Source organism: Mytilus californianus, unplaced genomic scaffold, assembly GCF_021869535.1.
Source record: "Mytilus californianus isolate M0D057914Y unplaced genomic scaffold, xbMytCali1.0.p SCAF_11, whole genome shotgun sequence".
Taxonomy (NCBI): Eukaryota; Metazoa; Mollusca; class Bivalvia; order Mytilida; family Mytilidae; genus Mytilus; species Mytilus californianus.
In genome coordinates this window covers 35259351-35283926 of record NW_026262593.1, presented here as the reverse complement: position 1 = coordinate 35283926, position 24576 = coordinate 35259351, and the positions used below count along the sequence as shown (strand labels likewise).

Sequence of the window (24576 nt, the reverse complement as noted above, 5' to 3'; positions counted from 1 at the left end):
TGTCAATCGTACCACATCCCATTATTTTTATATACATGTTAAAGTGGAATTTCAAAGACTTCTTCTGATTTCATGTATAAAATAAAAAAATATATATACTTTATAGAATTGTAAATTATTCGTACACGACTTCATTTATTATGTATTGTGACGAATGGCTTTGGGACGACTATGCATTAAAAAGGGCGAAGTCAGTAGTTACTGTCCCCTTTCGTATTTAAACCCTAAACAGCGAAACATTGGAATTAAAAGGTACAGTTACAATTTCTTTATCTGACTTAACACTTACCTTAAACTTCATCGTATTAATAAGTTACATTTTATTAAAGTTACAGTGAGGTTAATCATTTGATAACTTGCATTATTTCCGACTATATTCTACTTTTCAATTTGAGTACTTATGCATATCTCTGATTATTTTATAAACTGGCAAATGAGTGCAATAACAATATAATTAGTATTTTTATGGTCATCGAGTACCATAATATCTTCCTTGAGATAAGATATTATCGTTTAATTACTTGACATCCTGATCCTGATCCTAAGGTCAAAAATTGACACGACTTGTCTCTCTTGTACAGAATATTCCTCATACGGTGCACCATTTCTCCTGGTAATTTCTCATGTAGTACTTTGAAAAGTTAGTTTAGGCGCAGGATCGGGTATCAGGACTTGCTAGTTCTTGAAAACGCCCTGATTTAGATATATATTCCCCTATAATTTGTGCAGTTTTTTCATATGTTTCTCTCTTTGATGGTGAAAGTAGTGATTGAATGTCCAGTGGAATGTTAACTATTTCCAGTTGTCTTTTTAAGTCCTCTCTTTCTTGGTGGTATCTAGGACAGTATATCAAATAGTGTTCTGTTGTTTCTTCTTCTCCGCATTCACAATATGGCGTGAGGGATTGACCTAATTGGTTTCTGTATTTGTTTAGTCTGTTGTAGCCTGTTCTTATTTCCGATAGTATTCGTCCAATTTGAGTGTTAGGGAGGTCTAGTTGAACTATTATTCCAACAATAGGTACCAGATCATATAGGTGTCTTCCTGTTTCACCAATTGTCCATCTGCTTTGCCATTTCAGATTTGTAGACATCTTGACTGCACTTGTTACTATATGCTATTGTCTACCCCTTGTTACTATGCTATGCTCAATATGGCACAGTCCAATAAAGGTGGACTCGTTCAGGGTTGAAACACCCTTGTTACTAGGGAATATAGGGTAATGGTATTGTCCCATAGTGGTATATCCCAATCATCCAGGGGTATATAAGCAGCCGTCAGCAGTCAGTCCAAATGATCCGTTTGGACTGGAAAATGTTTGTTCACAGCCTCCTCGCCGTGTCTGCTTACAGCACATGGTTACCACGTGGTAGCTTCACGTCTGCAAGTATTTACATACAATTTATTTCTTTACAGTGCAAGGGAAACAACTCCAGTCTAAACGGGCGACACCAAAAACAAATAATTTGGTAGATATATATTATTTACCTTTTTTAGTTTTTTTCATTTCTAAATATTGGCTTTTTAATAGTTGTAACAGAGCTGGAAGGTATCATTTATCAGTTTATGATTTCTAAATATTAGAAACATAACCCCGTTGAATTTGACAATATACAGTAAAACTTTTACGAAAGTTTTTTTTTTTTAAAGTAGTACACTAAATCAAGTACTACCAAGATAGCACTCTCTGGTATCTATACTGTACATAACTGCAAAACATGAACACTTACAATTTATTACACACAAAAATGTCAAAACAATACATTAATCTTATAGATCCTAATTATACATACACGGTAATACTATATATATTTTTCTTCTAGAACGTAAGTTTAAGAATCTTTTATAATATAAGTGAAGGTGCTATCTTTAGTCAAATTCAATATACAGAGAATCACAATTTACCAAGGACGTACGAGCCGCGGTATAATTGTATTAATGTATATACCATGTACGGGAATATGTCAGACCCCTTCTAGGATTTGCATATTTGGAAAAGTCAGATATAAAATTGAGAATGGAAATGGGGAATGTGTCAAAGAGACAACAACCCGACCATAGAACAGACAACAGCCGAAGGTCACCAACAGGTCTTCAATGCAGCGAGAAATTCCCGCACCCGGAGGCGTCCTTCAGCTGGCCCCTAAACAAATATATATACTAGTTCAGTGACAATGAACGCCATACTAAACTCCAAATTGTACACAAGAAACTAAAATTAAAAATAATACAAGACTGACAAAGGCTAGAGGCTCCTGACTTGGGACAGGCGCAAAAATGCGGCGGGGTTAAACATGTTTATGAGATCTCAACCCTCCCCCTATACCTCTAGCCAATGTAGAAAAGTAAACGCATAACAATACGCACATTAAAATTCAGTTCAAGAGAAGTCCGAGTCTGATGTCAGAAGATGTAACCAAAGAAAATAAACAAAATGACAATAATACATAAATAACAACAGACCACTAGCAGTTAACTGACATGCCAGCTCCAGACTTCAATTAAACTGATTGAAAGATTATGTCTTCATCATATGAATATCAGGCACAATCCTTCCCGTTAGGGGTTTAGTATCATACCATCATAACATATATGAGAAGAACATAACCCGTGTCATGCCAACAACTGGTTTTTAAATAAATGTGTTTAGCGCCGATGCAAAGACCCTATAAGTGAATCAATATTAACGCCAAAATATGCAATCTTTAATGACCTGACAACAGTATCGTAACTATATCCCTTCTTAATAAGTCTATTTAAAGGTTTTGTTAGCTTCAGAGGTGAATACTGACATTTTTGTGCTTTATAAAGAATATTTCCATAAAAAATTGGATGTGAAATACCTGAACGTATAAGAAGTCTGCATGTTGAGCTATATTTACGAATGATGTCCTTATACCGATGATAAAATTTAGTAAATGTTTTGACTAGTTTGTGATATCGAAAACCCTGGTGTAATAATTTTTCAGTAATACATAAATTTCTCTCGTTAAAATCTAAAACATTGTTACATACACGAGCGAATCGTACAAGTTGAGATATATAAACACCGTAAGATGGTGACAAGGGAACGTCACCATCTAAAAATGGATAATTAACGATAGGAAATGAAAAATCATCTCTTTTATCATATATTTTAGTATTAAGCTTTCCGTTAATGATATAGATATCAAGATCGAGGAAAGGGCAGTGGTCATTGTTGGTATTAGCTTTATTTAAAGTAAGTTCAACAGGATAAATTTCTTTAGTATACATACTGAAGTCGTCATTATTGAGAGCCAAAATATCATCCAAATATCTAAAAGTATTATTAAATTTGTGTATCAGATGTTGTTTCGATGGGTCTTTGCTGATTTTTGTCATAAATTGTAACTCATAGCAATACAAGAAAAGGTCCGCAATAAGTGGTGCACAGTTAGTCCCCATTGGAATTCCGATAACCTGACGATATACGGAATCTCCAAAGCGAACAAAAATGTTATCTAGTAAAAATTCAAGGGCATATATAGTATCAAAGCATGTCCAATTGGCATAGTTTTTTTTGTTTATTGCTACTAAAAAATGACCTAAAAGAGTTTGAACATATATATTCACATTCTGACTTTTTAAATGCCCATTTAATTAGGTGTGTGAATTTTTTCTTAATGAGAATGTGAGGCAATGTGGTATATAGGGTAGAGAAATCAAAACTTTGAACAGATTCAAAATCACCAATATATGGATGCAATTTATCAAGTACTTCCAACGAGTTCTTGACACTCCAAAAGTAATTAATTCCACTATTTTCGAAGGCCTTATTTGAACAATTTATTATCAGATTTTTGATTGTACCAAGTGTACTGGTAAGAAGAATAGACAATTTAGTAGTGGAACAATGGCTTGAAGACGAAATGAATTTATATTTGTAAGGTGTTTTGTGTAGCTTCGGAAGCCAATACATAGTTGGGACTTTCATTGTATTTGGTTCTGCTTGTAAAGCGGTAGCTAAAAGTTTATGTTTGTTACAGATGTCGTTTTCTGAAAATGGAGTCAGTTGGAATGTTGGTGAATTGGTGATTTCTTTTTTCAGAACCTCAATGTAAAATTTACGTCAAACAATAATAATATTATTAGCAGCATTATCGGCCGGGACAAAAACAAATTCCTTGGCTAGTTCTTTTAGTTTATGTTTGATACGAGAAATAGGTTTATTGTGGTTATTGTTAAGAGTAAAATGTTCTTTAAAATGTTGAATACGTATATCAACTATGTTCATTACTGATTTAAAAAAAGAGTCCAAAGATTTTTTGTCAGCTTTTTCCCGTTTTATCCATTTCAAACAGTAAGTATGGAGTGAGTCGTGGATGATATTACGACACTCATTCCAATTAATAATTAACGGGGGACGATATTTAGGTCCTTTACTGAGGACTGAGTTTAACTCTCGGTCTTGGACGATGTTAAGATCTCCTGTTATAACATGGGAAATGGGTCCATAAATGTATTCGGAATTACTGCAATTACATGAAGGAGGTGTATTTTCACTGATATTAACATCTTTACACAATTGGCTATAATTAAACACAAATTTCCGGGTAGATTTCTTGTAAATATAACAAATAAGAGGGAGCTCAGTATTATCAAAATATCCCGGAATTTGTTCTTTAACAGAATGGTCGTTAAAAATACCGGCAATATTTACAAAATCAAAACCTTTATTGACATACTTTATTTTAATAAACTGTTTTTTATGATCTTCAGGGCGATCAATTTTGGGAAACAGTTTAGAATAACAATATGTCTATCCAAGAGTATTTGATACTTACAGTTTTCATGTATAAACAACAAACACACCTACTTACCAAATCATTTAATATTTATAAACAAAGCAGGCTAAGTTACAAATAACAGAATAATAAGCTCACATAAATTTTTCTTCTCACTATAAGTTAACCACAAGATAATTAAGATAATTAAAATACACACCATAGTTCAGATTTAAATATCAAGATTAAACTTAAGGAAAAAAAAAAAAAAAAAAAAAAAAACTCACAATTTACTATATATATGAATATATAATACGGGTTAATTCCTAAATAATAATAAATTTTAAAACATTTATTTGAAATGTTTTTATATAAGATAATCTGGCGCAATACCCGCAAGGGTAGTCGCCATTAAACTCTATTTAGTAGTAGTAGTAGTCAGGGTCGGTATTACGATCAGATCACACGTATAAGTGATAAGATAAATACCTGCTTATTGTTCCAAACATTGGATCGACTGCTCAAGTCTTTCTAATAACTGAAACTTAGCAGAAGAATTGTCTTAAGCTATATAAAGTGAGCTGCATCGAGAAAAGCGGAAGAGCTATAGAACTAGAAGAGATTCGTTGAGTAAGATAAAGATATAGCGGAAAGAGCAACAATATTGCGAGCCTGTTGAGGCAACTATTTGAAATAGAAATATTGTGAGCCAGTGGAGCTACAGCGCTAGTGAGTCTGTTGAGCTAGGAGCTACAGAGCTAGTGAGCAAGTAGATCTTGCTATTTATTTGACATATAGTCAGTAAGCCAGTTGGGCTGAATAATAATTGAGCTGGAGGAGCTTTAATGAGCCGAGAGAGTTAAAGAGGAATTATAAACAAAAGAAAATATATACACAAGTCTCAGATCTCGAGAATCAACTCGGGTACGAACCCCCGACACGTTACAGTATCAACAATTTCATACGTCTTTATGGCAATATATTTCAACGGTCTAATAAAAGAATAAAGTTATTTTAGGGCTATTAACTAATAATAATTATTAATATTTAATGAAATTAATACAAAAACATATTTTTGTTAACACTTCAATCATCATAAAGCCTTCTTGACTCAATTTCACTGTGTCCTGACAAGAAAAAATTACTCCCGTGTAGTATTCTTCTGTTTTATAGCAAAAGGGCGGTTATTTTAAGGAACATTTCGCCAAAAATAGAAGAGCAAACACTTAATCAGCTGACAGTGTAGGTTTAAATGTCACCTGATTAATGTAATCTTATCAGAAACACCCGAATTTATTAAGGTAAGATTTATATCAATATGTGTGTGTAGTTTGCATAAATATCAAAGACCTTTCAGAATATGTTGCTGATCAGCAAACAACAAGTCCATATTTTGTAGCACTCGTCTGTTTATCTGTCGTTTTAAACTTGATCCATTTACAGACCCTTCACATTTCAAAGTGATCACACACACGATACACGCACGGAGAATGGACAGTGAATGTACGGTGAACGATACATGCACGATGAGTAACGTGTGTAACACGTACATTTACACGTAATATCTTAAACTACAGTGTACTAACCACAGCGTCTAAATTAACATTCTCTCACCAAAAATACATTTACATAAAGTAAGGATAAATATTACCTCGATAGAAGGGGCTAGGTGCATTCCAAGTCTATTGTCTCATTACAAAGGTAAAATATGTATACATTTGAAGTTTATACATGTTATAGTCGGGTTCACACGTTTGGTGTTTATTTTGCCTTTAACCTTATTAAACAGGAATAACACAAAATATACATGTAATTCAGAATGCGCATCGTATTCGTCAGTGAGAAAATAAAAAAAATAAGCGCTCACAAACATGTTTAACACTGTTACATGTGCTTCCAGCCAGTGGTTGGCGTTGGTTGCTGTCTGCTACATTTGTTTTTCGTTCATTGTTGTAGAGGGTCTTCTTTTTGAATCTTTTTCAAATTGTTTATACCGGGGACTTTCGTAACATTTTATACAGTATGGTTTTTGTTCATTGCTGAAGGCTATGCGTTGATCTGTCCTTCACATACATGTATATATTAGTCAGGCTAGAAAAAACCCGCGCGAGCGAGGTTTGAAGACTACTTGAAATGTTTATGGTGGTACACAGCTTGGGTTCGTGTTTCTCAAACTGTTTTTATGCATTGATGCATTATGTTGATAGTTTTTATTAGTTTGTCAATTCTTCTTCCATGGGAGTTTGAATGTCCAATTAGTAGCATCTGTCTCGGTGTTACACAGGTGCTCATAGAACGGAGGAAATAACTCAGAGAAGAAGAAGACAACTTAGAACACTTATGTAGTTTGTAGTATTTCTTTTTTTTTTTTTGAAAGGTGCGAGTCAAGTTCTGTCTCTGTGTGATATATGCGTGCTCCAAGAACGGAGGAAATAACTCAGAGAAGAAGAAGTCAATCTAGAACTCTCTGATGGTATAAAACATTCTTCAGTGGTGCGAGTTTGTAATATTTTTTTTCGAGTGGTGCGAGTTCTGTCTCTGTGTGACACGGGTGCTCTGAGAAAGGAGGAATTTACTAAGAGAAGAAGAAAACAATTTAATGATTAAACACATTTCTTCGAGTTTGTTATATTTTTTTTTGAGTGGTGCGAGTTTGATAAAGTGATGCAAGTTGTGATAATTAGTGGTGCGAGTTGGCCGTGGGCCGAGTTGTCGGGCAGTACGTCAGCTGAGCATTCGCAAAAGCGTATAAGACACGGATCGATAACGGTCTCCGAATTTGGATATTTTCTCAAAAATCGGCGTTTTCTGTGGACAAAATTTTAATATTGTTTCAAAGACAAATTTAGAAAGTACAAAACACTACATTTATACGTCATATCACAAATATTTCCGACTTTGTATGGTTTCAGAGGAGTTGCGGCTCAATGAAATCGGTCTCTTCCTTTAGTAGTATAGATATGAAAAAAAACAAGTCTGGGTCGGATTTTTTTCCTGTAGTAATTTATTAGAAATAACGTATACATGTATTAAGGGGGAACTTAGAGACAACGTATATATTAAGGAAAATTAAAAATACAGGAGCAAGATTATCTTAATTCTTAAATCCGTTTGTAATAGACCAATCAAACGCATCATTGCACATGGAGCGACATCGGTTCGATAGCTTATCCTTCACTTCTGGTAACGACAGATATGACACCAAGCCTCAGAAAGAAAAATTACCTTGTGAGAGTAGACATATATGAAAGGAAAAGAGAGAAAAATCAAAGACGTTAAAAGCAATTTTCTTTAACCACCAACCATTTCATATAGAGAGTCAGCACGCTAAGTCATCGATTTTAATGAAACTTAACCTGACCATATAATCAGGTGAAAAGGTAAAAAAAAATGCTTTTCAAAATGCTGCTAGGTCACGGTTGCCATGGCAACCAAGTCAAAGAGTTTTCCCGTACATTTTGGTGATTTTAACATTGAAAAAACAACTACTTTGCATGAATTCTGAAGCAAAACATTTTTTTTAATGATATTTGTTAATATTTTTCAGAAACATGACAGCAATGTCATATATAAAAAAATTTCGGCTGAATATTGTCATATCCGCAGGAGCAGGGGTCATTTTCATTGTATTTGTGAAGGCAAATTATACACATTTTGCATGAACAAATTATACAGTTTTGCATCCATCTCCATTTAAGGATGTCTTCTTCTGACGTTTCAGTCTCGTTGTAATCTCGTTCTGGAATTATTTCCAAAACATATGATACAAGTGGAAAATATCAATGAATTTTAAAAATGTTATAATTAAACTTAACTCTGTGAAAAAAATTGTGTATTTACAATGAGTAGTTTTTTATGTAATCAATTTTTCAAATTTAACGACCAATCAAGTCAGTCTTTTTAGCCAAAAAGTTGAGAAAATAGGTGAGGGGTACAAAAAATGATTTTACCAGAATCATGTACATCCCATATTATTTTCTTTTCAAATTTCTTAGATGTGTATTTTTTCAATCATTTATAAAAAAAAAGTTGAAATAATATGCATTTTGTTCTTAAAACTGAGAAAAATCACAAATTTACAAAATTGACAGCATGGTAAATTTGACCAAAAAAAAGCATCAAAATATGATAAAACTTTCTTATGTTAACACCTACCTATAGTTTTTTTTAGTTAAATTTATTCAGATTGGTCCACTTCATCTTTATTGAAAGTATGAAAAAAAGTTTAATTGTGGAACTGTGATTTTTTTCACGATAATAGCCCCAAAATAGGTAAAAATTGATGAAAAATGGGAAAATCATCAAAATTGGGTACTTTCAAAGGACCGTAGCAAAAAAAAGAAGTGCACCACCATAAGATTTTTTTCTTCACCAATTATTTTTTACAGTCATATAAACCCAAAAATCAGGTTAAGAAAAAAAGTTTAAATCTAGAAATCTAGAATGTTTGGCTCCTCAGAGGTGTACATCCTTAAGTTGTACTTATGAATATCAAGTATTAATATTTCTAATCAATAATTAACAACAAAATGTGTGGGATTAAGGGTGCTATGATTATTGCTATGAAAACCAAAATATGTCATTTTTGTATATTCTTCAGAACTTCAACTATATTTTTTTAGATAGCATGAAAACTGTAATTACTATTTAATGACTATGATGTGAAAATTACTAGTATTCAGCATTAAATGACCTTCAATTTGACCAAATCTCAAAGGTAATGGATGACCTTGACCTTTGACCTTACGTATATTAATTGGATTTTGTAGACAATATAATAGAAAGAAGCAAACAAAACATGAGGAAAATGGTCAGCATGATTAAAGCCTCTATTTTGTTTACAGGTAAACAGAAAGAGGTCAATGTCATATAAAAAGTACTTAACAACCACCCTTTTTTAATACAAAAGTACCTAGTAACCATACGTATTTTAATTCAGGACTATATAGATTACATGTATTACAAATACCCTACATAAAAGGCCAGATGTGAATGTTATCACACTAGTCCTTAGAAACCATTCATTTATAGTGTTGGAAAAGTGCATAGCAACCATTCATTTGTATTGAAAAAGTGCCTAGCAACCAATAATTTATATTAGAAAAGAGCATAGCAACAATATATTTTCGGTTTCATTGCGACAAAAATCAGGAATTGATATTAAACATGCAGTTTTCTTTAAATTAGTAATACCTTTTAGGAACACATAGTGTATGTACCGAATTGTTTAATTACACGGACTTGATTTTTGTACACATGAATAATCCAGAATAGTTAATTTCAAGGTTGAAAAAAATAAGGGTTTGCACGCAAATCCAAATACAATGAAGAGCTGCACCATGATACGCTCGTCGCCCTTTTAAGCTTTAAATGAATTTATATGATCAACTAGAAATACTGCGAGCATTGCTCAAATACCCCCCCCCCCCCAAAAAAAAAAAAAAAAAAAAGACGTGCACACACACAGTTGTACCCATTGACCCAAACAGACCCCTCTATTCATTATGAATGAAGTCCCAATACTTCAAAACGTAAAGTCAGAATTTTATAAAAATCAAAAGTGACCTTATTTCAATATATATATATATAAACAATTCACCAAAGTTTCATGAAAATTGCTCAAAGCATTTTTGCGTTATAGTTAGAAAACATGAAAATCACCTCTTTTTTATGAATGAAATCCAAATACTCGGAAACGTAAATCTTGAATTTATCAAAATCGAAAGGGTGATTACATCAATAGATATAAACAATCCATTAAAGTTTCATGAACATTGGTGAAAGCAATTTTGAGGTAGTGTCCGGAGTGTTGACGACGGACGGACGGACGGACGGACGAACAAACGGACGGACGGACAACGGTATACTATAATACGTCCCGTCTTAAGAAGGGCGTGGAAAAATAAGAAGATGTGGTATGATTGCTAATGATACAACTCTCTGCAAGAGCCCAAAGGGTTTATATTTAAGACAAGTCCTTTAAATCTACAAAAAACAAGACAAAACGATCAAAATTGCTAAGAGGACGACCAATTTATTTCTTTGGTAAGGGTTAGGCTTTTGAGCAAGAGATTTTGCGTGGACAGAATAATTGTTTTCATCCGTTATCAGGCTGGACTACTTATTTCATTTTTTTTCGACGAAAAAATTATTTTCCATTGTGTACACACCTATTTCTTTTTTCAAATTGTATGTGCATCTGAATGTATATTATGTTAAAATATACTTTTTCACTCATTTGGTCTTTTGGAAAATGTTGTTTGTGCTGTATTTAGACCCCTCTACCAAGAAATTTGTTTTGCATGCACACGTATAAAAATTGCGGTTTTTATCCAACGCAATCATAGGTTTGGACGTTGTTTTCCATTTAGACTTGTTTATATTTTTTCGTTTGGGCTTGTATTATATTTGCCTTCGGGTTTATATGATCCGTTCATCCTATTTTGACTCTTTCAAAATTCAAGAGTCTATCCTAAATTGAGGTAAATTATATGGCCTTCCAAATACCGTTTCGATTCCTAACATCACTGAAGAGACATTAAATGTCGAAATTCGGATATGGTGTACAAATTTTTTTTGCACCTCATGTTTGCGGTATACCATCTTTTCCGCAAGTTTATTGTTTTCTGTTTGGTAATAAATTAATGATAAGCTCTCTTTTGTTACATCTTGTGATCCGTTTATTTGGCAATCGCCAATGGCAGTCAGCAGGGTTTAAGAACATCAGTTGTTCGACCTGCTAGTCAAATGCGTTTTGTTAAAATATACTTTTTCACTCATTTGGTCTTTTGGAAAATGTTGTTTGTGCTGTATTTAGACCCCTCTACCAAGAAATTTGTTTTGCATGCACACGTATAAAAATTGCGGTTTTTATCCAACGTAATCATAGGTTTGGACGTTGTTTTCAATTTAGACTTGTTTGTATTTTTTCGTTTGGGCTTGTATTATATTTGCCTTCGGGTTTATATGATCCGTTCATCCTATTTTGACTCTTTCAAAATTCAAGAGTCTATCCTAAATTGAGGTAAATTATATGGCCTTCCAAATACCATTTCGATTCCTAACATCACTGAAGAGACATTAATTGTCGAAATTCGGATATGGTGTACAAATTTTGTTTGCACCTCATGTTTGCGGTATACCATCTTTTCCGCAAGTTTATTGTTTTCTGTTTGGTAATAAATTAATGATAAGCTCTCTTTTGTTACATCTTGTGATCCGTTTATTTGGCAATCGCCAATGGCAGTCAGCAGGGTTTAAGAACATCAGTTGTTCGACCTGCTAGTCAAATGCGTTTTGTTAAAATATACTTTTTCACTCATTTGGTCTTTTGGAAAATGTTGTTTGTGCTGTATTTAGACCCCTCTACCAAGAAATTTGTTTTGCATGCACACGTATAAAAATTGCGGTTTTTATCCAACGTAATCATAGGTTTGGACGTTGTTTTCAATTTAGACTTGTTTGTATTTTTTCGTTTGGGCTTGTATTATATTTGCCTTCGGGTTTATATGATCCGTTCATCCTATTTTGACTCTTTCAAAATTCAAGAGTCTATCCTAAATTGAGGTAAATTATATGGCCTTCCAAATACCATTTCGATTCCTAACATCACTGAAGAGACATTAATTGTCGAAATCCGGATATGGTGTACACATTTTTGCACCTCATGTTTGCGGTATACCATCTTTTCCGCAAGTTTATTGTTTTCTGTTTGGTAATAAATTAATAATAAGATCTCTTTTGTTATACGACCGCAAAAAAATTTTGCGGTCGTATATTGGTATGACGTTGGCGTCGTCGTCGTCGTCCGAAGCCACATTGGTTTTCGCACTCTAACTTTAGTTTAAGTGAATGGATCTCTATGAAATTTAACCATAAGGTTCAATACCACAAAAGGAAGGTGGGGATTGATTTTAGGGGTTATGGTACCAACAGTTAAGGAATTAGGGACCAAAAAGGGGCCAAAAATAAGCATTTTTGTACATTCCAGACATAACTTGTGTGTTAGTGTATGGATCTCTCTGACATTGTACCACAAGGTTCCATATCACAAAGGGAATGCTGGGATTGATGTTGGGGGTAATTGCCTCCAAATTTTAGGAATTAGGGGCCAAAAAGGGGCAAAAAACAAGCATTTTTCTAGTTTCATGACAATAACTTGTGTGTAAGTGTATGGATCTCTTTGACATTGTACCACAAGGTTCCATATCACAAAGGGAATGCTGGGATTGATTTTGGGGGTAATTGCCTCCAAATTTTAGGAATTAGGGGCCAAAAAGGGGAAAAAAACAAGCATGTTTCTAGTTTCATGACAATAACTTGTGTGTAAGTGTATGGATCTCTATGAAATTGTACTACAAGGTTCCATATCACAAAGGGAAAGCTGGAATTGAGTATGGGGGTAATTGCCCAAAACGTTTAGGAATTTGGGGCCAAAAAGGGGCCAAAAATAAGCATTTTTCTAGTTTCCAGACAATAACTTGTGTTCAAGTGTATGGATCTCTCTGAAATTGTACTGCAAGGTACCATACCACAAAGGGAAGGCTGGGATTGATTTTGGGGGTAATTCCCTCAAAATTTTAGGAATTAGGGGCTATAAAGGGGAAAAAAACAAGCATTTTTCTAGTTTCAGGACAATAACTTGTGTGTAAGTGTATGGATCTTTATGAAATTGTACTGCAAGTTTCCATATCACAAAGGGAAAGCTGGGTTTGAGTTGGGGGGCAATTGCCCTAAAAGTTTAGGAATTTGAGGCCAAAAAAGGGCCAAAAAACAAGCGTTTTTCTAGTTTCCAGACAATAACTTGTGATCAAGTGTATGGATCTCTCTGAAATTGTACTGCAAGGTACACTAATACAAAGGGAAGGCTGGGATTGAGTTTGGGGGTGATGAATCATAAAAGGGTTCAAAAAATTGGGGGGGGGGGGGGGGGCTTTCTTTTCCTTTTTTTTCTTTAAAATTTTCCATTTTAAATTGGTTATTTCTGATTTATATATAAAAGCAAATAATAATGATATGGTTTGAATAGGTAAATTACAAATTTTTAAGTTCTTAGACCACATTCATTCTGTGTCAGAAACCTATGATGTGTCAAATATTTAATTACAATCCAAATTCAGTGCTGTATCAAGCTTGAATGTTGCGTCTATACTTGCCCCAACTGTTCAGGGTTCGACCTCTGCGGTCGTATCAAGCTGCGCCCCAGCGGAGCATTTTATTTCATCTTGTGATCCGTTTATTTGGCAATCGCCAATGGCAGTCAGCAGGGTTTAAGAACATCAGTTGTTCGACCTGCTAGTCAAATGCGTTTTGTTAAAATATACTTTTTCACTCATTTGGTCTTTTGGAAAATGTTGTTTGTGCTGTATTTAGACCCCTCTACCAAGAAATTTGTTTTGCATGCACACGTATAAAAATTGCGGTTTTTATCCAACGCAATCATAGGTTTGAACGTTGTTTTCAATTTAGACTTGTTTATATTATGTATATGATATATTGTAGTTTTTAAGCTAATTGTAAAAGCTGAAAACTTAGATAAAAAAATTCTTTTCGGGCAATAACTGCTAAAGACAATTGATTCAATATTTAAGGAATATTAACCCATTGCTAAATTTTATCTTTAAGCTCATTTAAGGATGTTCGCTCCTCTTGTTTTTGAATTTTTGCCAGATATTCGGAATCCTCTGGTTTTATCCATGTACTGCCATTAAAACAATTTCCCTGCTAACTCCAACTTTTCTTTTCATAATTTTATTATACGACCGCAAAAAAATTTTGTGGTCGTATATTGGTATGACGTTGGCGTCGTCGTCGTCGTCGTCTGGCGTCGGCGTCGTCGTCGTCGTCCGGCGTCGTCGTCCGAATACATATTGGTTTTCGCACTCTAACTTTAGTTTAAGTGAATGGATCTTTTTGAAATTTGACCATAAGGTTAAATACCACAAAAGGAAGGTTGGGATTGATTTTGGGGGTTATGGTACCAACAGTTAAGGAATTAGGGGCCAAAAAGGGGCCAAAAATGAGCATTTTCTAGTTTCCAGACAATAACTGTGGAACGGTGTATGGATCTCTCTGAAATTATACTACAAGTTTCCATACCACAAAGGGACGGTTAGGATTTGCTTTAGGGGGTTATGGCTCAAACCGTTTAGGAATTAGGGGCAAAAAAGGGGGAAAAACAAGGTTGTCCTGGTTAATGGACAAATACTTTAGTACAAAACATAATTTAAAGCAGTGTAAGGGAGGTAAATCAAATACATCATTGAAATTATCTCCTTTACACTGCTTTTAAATTATGTATAAAGTAATGGTTAATGAACAATAAAGATAATCTAAAACAGTGTAAGGGAGGTAATCCAAATACAACGTTTTGGTTACTTCCCTTACACTGCTTTTAAATTATGTTTAAAGAAATGCATATTTATAAAGGAAGACCAGTAAAAATATCTGCAAATGTTTTCATCTTTTTTTTTTACAAAAAAATCCATATGAAAGATTTGACACTATATTTTTATTAATTCTATTATAAAATAGATTAAGTTAGCACTATGGTAAATTTAAATGGGTAATTATGGTTGCCAACTCCATTGGAAATTTGAATTGAGATTATGACCATATCTTGAGGGAAAGAATTTTTTTGGGGGAAAAAGGGGGGGGATAAAAAGAAATTGTGGGGGGCCAATTTTTTCTCATTTCAGATTTCAGAAATTAAAAAGAATTATTCTTCAAATATTATTTTTTTTTCAAATTTCAAATATTGAAAAATTTCAAGAAGTAATCTTTAATTGCACAGTATGGCGCATTAGATTTGTAAAATCTTTGATCACATTTATTTATTTGTTATGCCGAATCTAACAGTGTATTTAGATTTTTAATTTTGGGTCCAGTTTTCAAATTGGTCTACATTAATGTCCAAAGGGTCCAAAATTAAACTTTGTTTGATTTTAGCAAAAATTGAATATATGAGGTTCTTTGATATGCTGAATCTAAACATGTATTTAGATTTTTGATTTTGGGCCCAGTTTTCAAGTTGGTCCAAATTGGGGTCCAAAATTAAACTTTGTTTGATTTCAACAAAAATTGAATATATGGGGTTCTTTGATATGCTGAATCTAACCATGTATTTAGATTTTTTATTTGTGGACCCCGTTATCTAATTGGTTCATTTTGAGGTCAAAAGGGTCCAAAATTAAATTTTGTTTGATTTCATCTAAAATTGAATTATTGGGGTTCTTTGATATTCCAAATCTAACCGTGTATTTAGGTTTTTAATTTTGGGTCCTGTTTTTTAAATTGGTCTATATTGAGGTCCAAAGGGTCCAAAATTAAACTTAGTTTGATTTTGACAAAAATTGAATTCTTGGGGTTCTTTGATTTGCTGAATCTAAACATGTGTTTAGATTTTTGATTATGGGCCCAGTTTTCAAGTTGGTCCAAGATAGGGTCCAGTATTTAAACTTTGTTTGATTTCAACAAAAATTGAATATATGGGGTTCTTTGATATGCTGAATCTAAACATGTATTTAGATTTTTGATTATGGGCCCAGTTTTCAATTTGGTCAAAATTGGGGTCCAAAATTAAACTTTGTTTGATTTCAACAAAAATTGAATATATGAGGTTCTTTGATATGCTGAATCTAACCATGTATTTAGATTTTTTATTTGTAGGCCCCGCTATCAAATTGGTTCATATTGAGGTCAAAAGGGTCCAAAATTAAACTTTGTTTGATTTCATCGAAAATTGAATTATTGGGGTTCTTTGATATGCCAAATCTAACCGTATTTTTAATTTGGGTCCCGTTTTTTAAATTGGTCTTCATTGAGGTCCAAAGGGTCCAAAATTAAACTTAGTTTGATTTTAACAAAAATTGAATTCTTGGGGTTCTTTGATATGCTGAATCTAAACATGTGTTTAGATTTTTGATTATGGGCCCAGTTTTCAAGTTGGTCCAAGTTGGGGTCCAAAATTAAACTTTTTTTGATTTCAACAAAAATTGAATATATGGGGTTCTTTGATATGCTGAATCTAACCATGAATTTAGATTTTTTATTTGTGGGCCCCGCTATCAAATTGCTTCATATTGAGGTCAAAAGGGTCCAAAATTAAACTTTGTTTGATTTCATCAAAAATTGAATTATTGGGGTTCTTTGATATTCCAAATCTAACCGTGTATTTAGATTTTTAATTTTAAGTCCCGTTTTTTAAATTGGTCTACATTAAGGTCCAAAGGGTCCAAAATTAAACTTAGTTTGATTTTAGCAAAAATTGAATTCTTGGGGTTCTTTGATATGCTGAATCTAAACATGTGTTTAGATTTTTGATTATGGGCCCAGTTTTTAAGTTTGTCCAAGTTGGGGTCCAAAATTAAACTTTGTTTGATTTTAACAAAAATTGAATATATGGGGTTCTTTGATATGCTGAATCTAACCATGTATTTTGATTTTGGACATTGGACCATAATAGGTAAATTAAAAAAATTCAAGTTCTTAGACCACATTCTTTCTGTGTCAGAAACCTATGCTGTGTCAAATATTTAATAACAATCCAAATTCAGAGCTGTATCAAGCTTGAATGTTGTGTCCATACTTGCCCCAAATGTTCAGGGTTCGACCTCTGCGGTCGTATCAAGCTGCGCCCCAGCGAAGCATTTTATTACATATAGTTTAAAAAGCCATATTTGAAAATGCTATAAAATCCTTGTTATTTTCTCATAATTTTTCAAAGAAAAAGGTTGTCAATGTTAAATGTATGAAAAGTCTAGAGAAAATTATTTCCCACCAAATTTTCAATGACTTATATCTCGAAAACAAGCACACTTGGGGTCCCTTCATTTTTTTCTGCTTTTTTAGTTCCTTTATTCATATTCTATCAATTTATAACAGTCTTTTAAAAAGCTTGTTATTTTGAAACAGAGTAGCGAACATCCTTAAGCTGTATATTGCCTCTTCACATATTAAAATTTTCAAAAACGGCAAAAACATAAATGACAATTTCAGTTATTTCAACGTATTTTAACTCTGTTTTTCTGAAAAGATATCTCTATTTATTATAGTTCTTAAGAAAAATCATTATTTAAGGACAACAAATGTTAAGGAGTTCATTTCCAATTAAGTTATCTTAACTTTTTTGTTGATCGTATGACTTGACTTAATCCACTTCGTCCCAAGGGGGACATAGGGCGACTACAGTTTCTCTCCATTTCTTCCTGTCCATGGCTGTTCGTTTTGTTTCTTTCCAGGTCTTCCCAATTTTACTCAGCTCTGTTGTTAGTCCCCTGCGCCAGGTGTTTTTTGGCCTCCCCCTTTTTCGATGTCCTTGGGGGTTCCATTCTAGAGCTTGCTTGGTGATATTTGTGTCTTTTTTTCTGAGGGTATGCCCGATCCACTTCCACTTTCTTGTTCTTATTATCTGAGTTGTTGGCTGTTGTTTGGTTCTTCTCCATAACTCATTGTTGGATATTTTGTTTGGCCATCTGATGTTGAGGATGTTTCTCAAACATTTATTGACAAAAGTTTGGATTGATTTGATAGATGCAGCTGTTTCTCTCCAGGTTTCTGATCCGTATAAGAGTACAGATTTGACATTGGTGGTAAGTATCCTTAACTTTGTGCTAGTTCTTAAAGCATTACTCCTCCAAACGGGTTTAAGCATGGAAAATACCTGTTGTGCTTTCTTTTTTCTTGCCGATATGTCTTCGTCTGTGCCTCCTGATGTACTGACAATACTTCCAAGGTAAGTGAATTGTTGTACATCTTCAACAGTAGAGTCGTCGATCTTAAGACAATCTTGCTGGTTTGTATTTAGCCTCATTGATTTAGTTTTCTGTGTGTTGATGTATAGGCCTGTTTGTTTTGCTACTGTTTCAAGACTTTTGGTCTGATGTTGTGCATCTTGGAAGCGATGGGATAGTGTACAAATGTCATCGGCAAATTCTAGGTCTTCAAGACGTGTTGTGAGAGTCCATCCAATGCCTTTCGGATCTTTGTAGGCTGATTTACCAACCCAGTCAACTACTATTAGGAAAAGGAGCGGAGAGAGAATACAACCTTGACGTATCCCAGTTGTAACGGGGAATGGTTCGGTCATAGTTCCACCGTGTATAACTTGACAGGAAAATTGGTCGTATAGCAATTTTATCATTTTGATGATCTTTTACGGAATTCCATAGTGTCCCAGAATGTTCCAGAGGACCTGATGGTCAATGCTATCAAAAGCTCTCTGGAAATCCACAAAATTTAGGTAAAGTGTTGTCTGCCATTCTATTGTCTGTATATAATAATTCTCAATGTGGCTATTTGGTCTACACATGATCTTTCTTGTCTGAAGCCAGCTTGTTCATCTCTTAATATCTTATCGACTTCATTTTTCATTCTGCTAAGGATGGTGCTACAGAGCAGTTTGCTCGGTATGGACAATAAAATGATACCTCTCCAGTTGTTGCAAAGTGACTTGTTACCTTTTTTGGGGATTTTCACTAAAAGTCCTTTACTCCAATCATCTGGTATTTCTTCTTCTTCCCAGATCTTATTAAGTAGTTGTAACAAGCTAAGGACAGAGGTATCATCCAAGACTTTTATAGCTTCTGGTGGTATGTTATCAATGCCGCCTGCTTTCCCATTTTTTAGACTTTTGATAGCTTTGGTAACTTCAGCTTTTGTTATTTTGCTGGTTTTGATGTTTAATGTTGGACCATTTTGTAGTTCAGGTGGATCTGTAGGTGGGGGTCGGTTAAGAACCTGCTCGAAATGCTCTTTCCACCTTTCAAGTTGTTCTTCCAGTTGAGTGAGGGTCTTGTTGTCTTTATCTTTGATTGGTGTATTTGAGGTTGGTGGTTTACCACTTAATTGCTTTGTAATGTTGTATAGGGTTTTGATGTCTCCCTTGCTACAGGCGGCTTCGGCTTCTTTGGCTAGTTGTTCTACGAAGTTCCTTTTATCTTGTTTGCAGCTTTTCTTCACCTCTTTATCTTTATTGCTATATTGTTCTTGTGTCTGTTTTTTCTGCTGTCTAGTTAAAGCAGTCAGAACTTTTTCTTTCACGTGTCGTCTTTCGTTGACAATTTTCCATGTATTTTCTGACATCCATTGCTTGCGGTTTTGTTGGAGATAACCGACAGTTTCTTCACACGATTGAACAATAGAATCTCTGGTCATTTCCCATGCTGTGTTGATGTTAGTTTCGTCATCATGTAGGTTTTCAAGTACACTAAATTTGTTTTGGAGCAGAATTTGATAGTCTTGAACAACTTTAGGGTCTTTGAATAGATCCACATTAAACTTCTTTCTTCTAGACTTTGTTTTTTTTTGTTGAAAGTAGTTTTAGTTGTATCTTTGCAATGATTAGGTGGTGATCTGATGCTATGTCGGCTCCTCTCTTGTTTCGCACATCTTGTAGAGATGACCTCCATCTTTGCGATATAGCGATATGGTCTATTTGATTTTCTGTCACTCCATTTGGCGAAACCCAAGTAACTTTGTGGCAGTTTTTATGGGGGAAAAGTGTACCACCTATTACTAAACTATTTACAGCACAGAAATCAGCAAAGATTTCACCGTTCTCATTCGTTTCACCAATTCTATTTGGTCCCATTTCTCTTTCTCTCCCTGTCCTGTCCTTACCCACTTTTGCATTGAGGTCTCCTATTATCATGAGGATGTCTCGTTTTGGCACAGAATTTACAGTGGTTTGCAGAGAGTTGTAAAAGTCATCTTTCTCTTCTTCATCTGCATTATTTGTTGGTGAGTAAACCTGGATTATGGTTGTTTTTTTAAATTTTGTGTCAAACCTGGCAGTGATTATTCTAGATGACACAGGGTTCCATTCTAAGAGAGACTGCTTTGCCTTTTTAGTAAGCATGAATCCAACACCTTTATCATGAGCATCAGTGGCATTTGTGTTACCCGAATAGATGATGGTACGACCAGTGTTTAGCGTTGTCATGCCAGATGTATTCCATCTTACTTCACTGAGTCCTAAAATTTCAATACTGTATCTGTCCATTTCTTTGGCTGTCTGCAAGCTCTTTCCACTTTGATACAGTGTTCGTACATTCCAAGTCCCAATTTTGGTTGGATACTTAGGTGAGAACAACTTCATCGGCCTTCGCGTCATATGTTGTCCTCGTGGTTTTGTTTTTGTGTTTACCTCAATCTCAAGCCGTTGACGAGTAAGAGGGTTTTCTTCTGTAGTCGTTTCTGTAACGTAATTTTTTTACAAGTTAGGGGTGTTGGCCCTAAGCTAAACCTTCTACGTGAAGGGTCGGGTTGTTCTGTAGGAGTTTTCCATCCCTTAGACGATTGCTGTTGCTAACGAGTTCCATCTACCCGGATTTTCTGTTTGGATTAACTTCCATAGCCTTTGACTATTCCCAAGTCACCCACAAGGCAGTGGGGCATTTGACCCATAGCTGGGGCAAGGTTGATGAGAGCCAGGGCGTATCCACTCGCCGGCGGGCCTGCACTCTGCATCTCTAGGGCCCTTGCTGCTCTGAGATCCTTTGCAATTTACCCTGAGATACTGGACCCCAGTATCCGTGTATTGCCGCGAGGAGGCATTGCAAGAGTCTTGATGGTGTAGAGGCTTTGTACCAGCAGGAGAGACTGACGCACTCGGCTCTCTTTTCATCCACAAAGTGGACTAGCTGATGGTGGGTGTTAAGTCTACGACCTCACCACTCTAGACGCATATCACCATCCTGTGTGCGAACACACTAATACATTGATCGTATATGGCTGATCTATTTCCTCGAACATTTTATTCAAAAGACACAATATTTTATTTCCTCAGACACAAACGTGTACAAGAGGTCAAAACATGATAAAGTATACACATAAATCGACAGCAGAGTAATGTATAATAGTACGTGATTTTCATGACATTGAGATATATACATTATATATTACCTATTAAGTTTAAAGGATTACATTTGTACAGATATCTTCCTATTTATTCAGTGATTGTGAGTACCTATACATATATGTGTATAAAAATTGTATCTACAACAAATAAGTAATCTTTCTAAGAAAAGTACATACTTTCCTATAAACCTTTATGTTGCACAATGAAAGTAAACCGATTAATTTCTGCCTTGAAGGATATTGTAAGTAATAATAAGGTACGAGATTTTGTCTAAGAAGTGACACACTAGGATGTGAACAAACACACATATAATGATATTCGTCGCCAATATTTTGATTACATAGATGACATATCCTATTTTCTTTTAAAATATTTTTCCATCTTCCCGTTTCAATTGGGAATTTAAGATTTGAGCATCTAAATTTAGCCATATACAATCTATCAGTATTTCCCAATCGTAGTAGATAGGGTTCTAATTCAAATATATTTTTGAATTTACCATAGAATTCTCCTCTTGAAGAATTATTAATTACAGAAAACCATTGTTGTATAAACTGATCAACAAGTTTTTGTTTGACAAGAGATTTCAACATTTCTCTATTCATAGGTATCTGATCATTCCATATAAAAGTAAGACCACTTTCATCAAGAATGGATTTGATGTACGCAACCCATTTAAAATGTTTGGGTTTACTCTGGTGAAGTTGTAACATAAGTCTATATAAAATATTAGATAATTTATTCTCATTTGAGAGCATATCATTCTAAAATATAACCATGCGTAGTTTAATAGTAATATCAATGGGATAACGACCAAGTAAAATTTGGAGTCCTTTTTCTCTCGTGCAGAATATTTTTACAAAACTGCAAGTGCATCCGTTCCAGTCCCTGTTTATTTTCAAATCCCCATACTTCACTAGAGTAAAACATTATAGGTAGAATAAGACAATCAAATAACTTTAGCTGTATATCTACGGGAATTGCAATATTTCTTATCTTTCTATATAGTGCATACAATGCTTTATTGGACTGTTCCAATAATTTTTTTCTAGCTGAACAAAAAGAGCCATTATAATTAAATACAATACCCAGATAAGTATATGAGTCTAAGACATCAATATTTTTACCATTAATTTTAAATTCTGATTTAACCTTGTATTTCTTTTTACTGAACATTACAATTTTAGTTTTACTTGTATTAACTGTGAGTTTCCATTCATTACAATATTGCACAAAAACTGTCAATGCATGTTGCAGATCCTCCTCTCACTCAGATAAAATAACTGTGTCATCTGCATATAATATTATAAAGATTTTTACATAACATAATAAGATTTCTTGGCATTTATCTGATATATTTTCAAGGCCTTTTACATCATTATCTAGAAAAAATTTCTCCAGAAACTATTCAAGAAATAAAAAACAGCTAAAAAATAATCATAAACATGTTACTTTTTACCCCGGTGTATTTATTTTTCATTGGCAATTTATACAATAGCCATTATTAAGTAAAGCTTCTAAAAAAAATAGCATAACTCATTTTTTACAATGTAGTTTCTATAACAATAGCTTTACTCAGCCTATTCTATGCCTTTACAAAGTGAAGTTTCTTTTTTTGTTTGCTTGTACAGTTTATTTATTCATTTATTTATTTAATGACAATTTGTCGCACGTGTGACTTACATGAATAATACAGTCTCTCCATTTTTTTTTAATATCAAAGATTACTAGCTAATTTTATTTTTAAGGAAACAATTATCTTATTAAAATGCTAATTGTATTTCGATACTACGCGAATAAAAGTCTTTTATGTGTTATTAAAAGAAATAAACGGGAGTGATTTATATGTTAGATATTGACATCGACAGGACACGTGCTTCAAACACTTTAAAATTTTCGATGAAGGATTATTTGTGAAATAAATACATGTGCACTTTTAAAGAAACACAATCTGTGGTGAGTAAAATACTATAATCTCCAAAAAAAATAAATAATACAATTATATAGTATGTAATGTACAAAATGTAAATATGTATAAAATATAAACTATAAAATAAACTTATGGTATAAAACCACTAATTAATAGTCCCATTGCTTTCTATGTTAAATTCCTCAATTTCAAGCTTTCATAGCTCTTTTGTCTTAAGTTGAAATGAAGTGACACCCATTCCAATTTAAATACTTTCTGGTTACCCTTGATGGAAAAATCATCATAGTAACCTTTACTTAATTGCATTCAAAGGTGTCAGACAACAAATTCAAAATCTCTATCTATTCAACCAAATTTTGCAAAGAACAAGGTACGCTAAGGGCCGTATTTGGCCCCTTACTTTGTCGCAAAATCATTTTCATGAGATAAATGAACTCAGCATAGGAAAAGATTTGCATATATCTGTTCTTCAGTAGCACATGCGTATTTTATCTTTTAGTAAAGCAGAATCCTGATTTTGAGTTGCTTAAAGTGCTTTGGATACGCCAAACGATAGAAAAATGCTGATTTTTGGACTGAAGTCCTTCGTTCTAGAAGGGTCTGCAAACGTCAATCACTGTAGAAATTAGTGATTAAGATGGCATACAAACGGGGTTTGCCGACTAAGAAAAGAAATTATTGGCTCACGTTGGCGGAGGCACTCAAAACTTAAAAAAAAAATCTCTCCAAAAAAACAACTTTCGCCAAGGGCTGAAAATATCCGCATTTGGCTGTGACTACAAGACACCCTTAACTGAATACTTCAATAGGTGAGGTTTTTAATTTTTTATTTTATACATTTTGCCATCATACTTCAAGTTGTACTTTTTATCTTTTTATCAAGGTGGACTTTTTTTTATCGATTTCGATCAACACCTAACATGGTGAAAACATATGCACTTGGCATACACGATAAACAGCCATTTTGCAATTGTCCCTCCGGTTTAGTCACCTAATTAATTAAAGGAACGAATAGTTTTGATAATTAAATTATTTTCTTTTCA

The 24576-nt window shown here is 33.9% G+C and overlaps 1 protein-coding gene across 3 annotated transcripts in view; it reads left to right on the top strand.

Moving 5' to 3' along the window:
* The first annotated feature begins 212 nt into the window (after nucleotides 1-212).
* Nucleotides 213-24576, top strand: part of LOC127719989 (17-beta-hydroxysteroid dehydrogenase type 6-like) — a 46033-nt gene continuing 21669 nt past the window's right edge. The window contains exons 1-3 of one of the 3 annotated variants that reach the window (XM_052226376.1): nucleotides 213-252; nucleotides 1417-1469; nucleotides 5919-6046. The gene's annotated coding sequence lies outside the window, so the exon portion shown is untranslated. The remainder of the gene's footprint in view (nucleotides 253-1416; nucleotides 1470-5918; nucleotides 6047-24576) is intronic. The other 2 variants (XM_052226378.1, XM_052226377.1) reach the window with 2 other exon arrangements.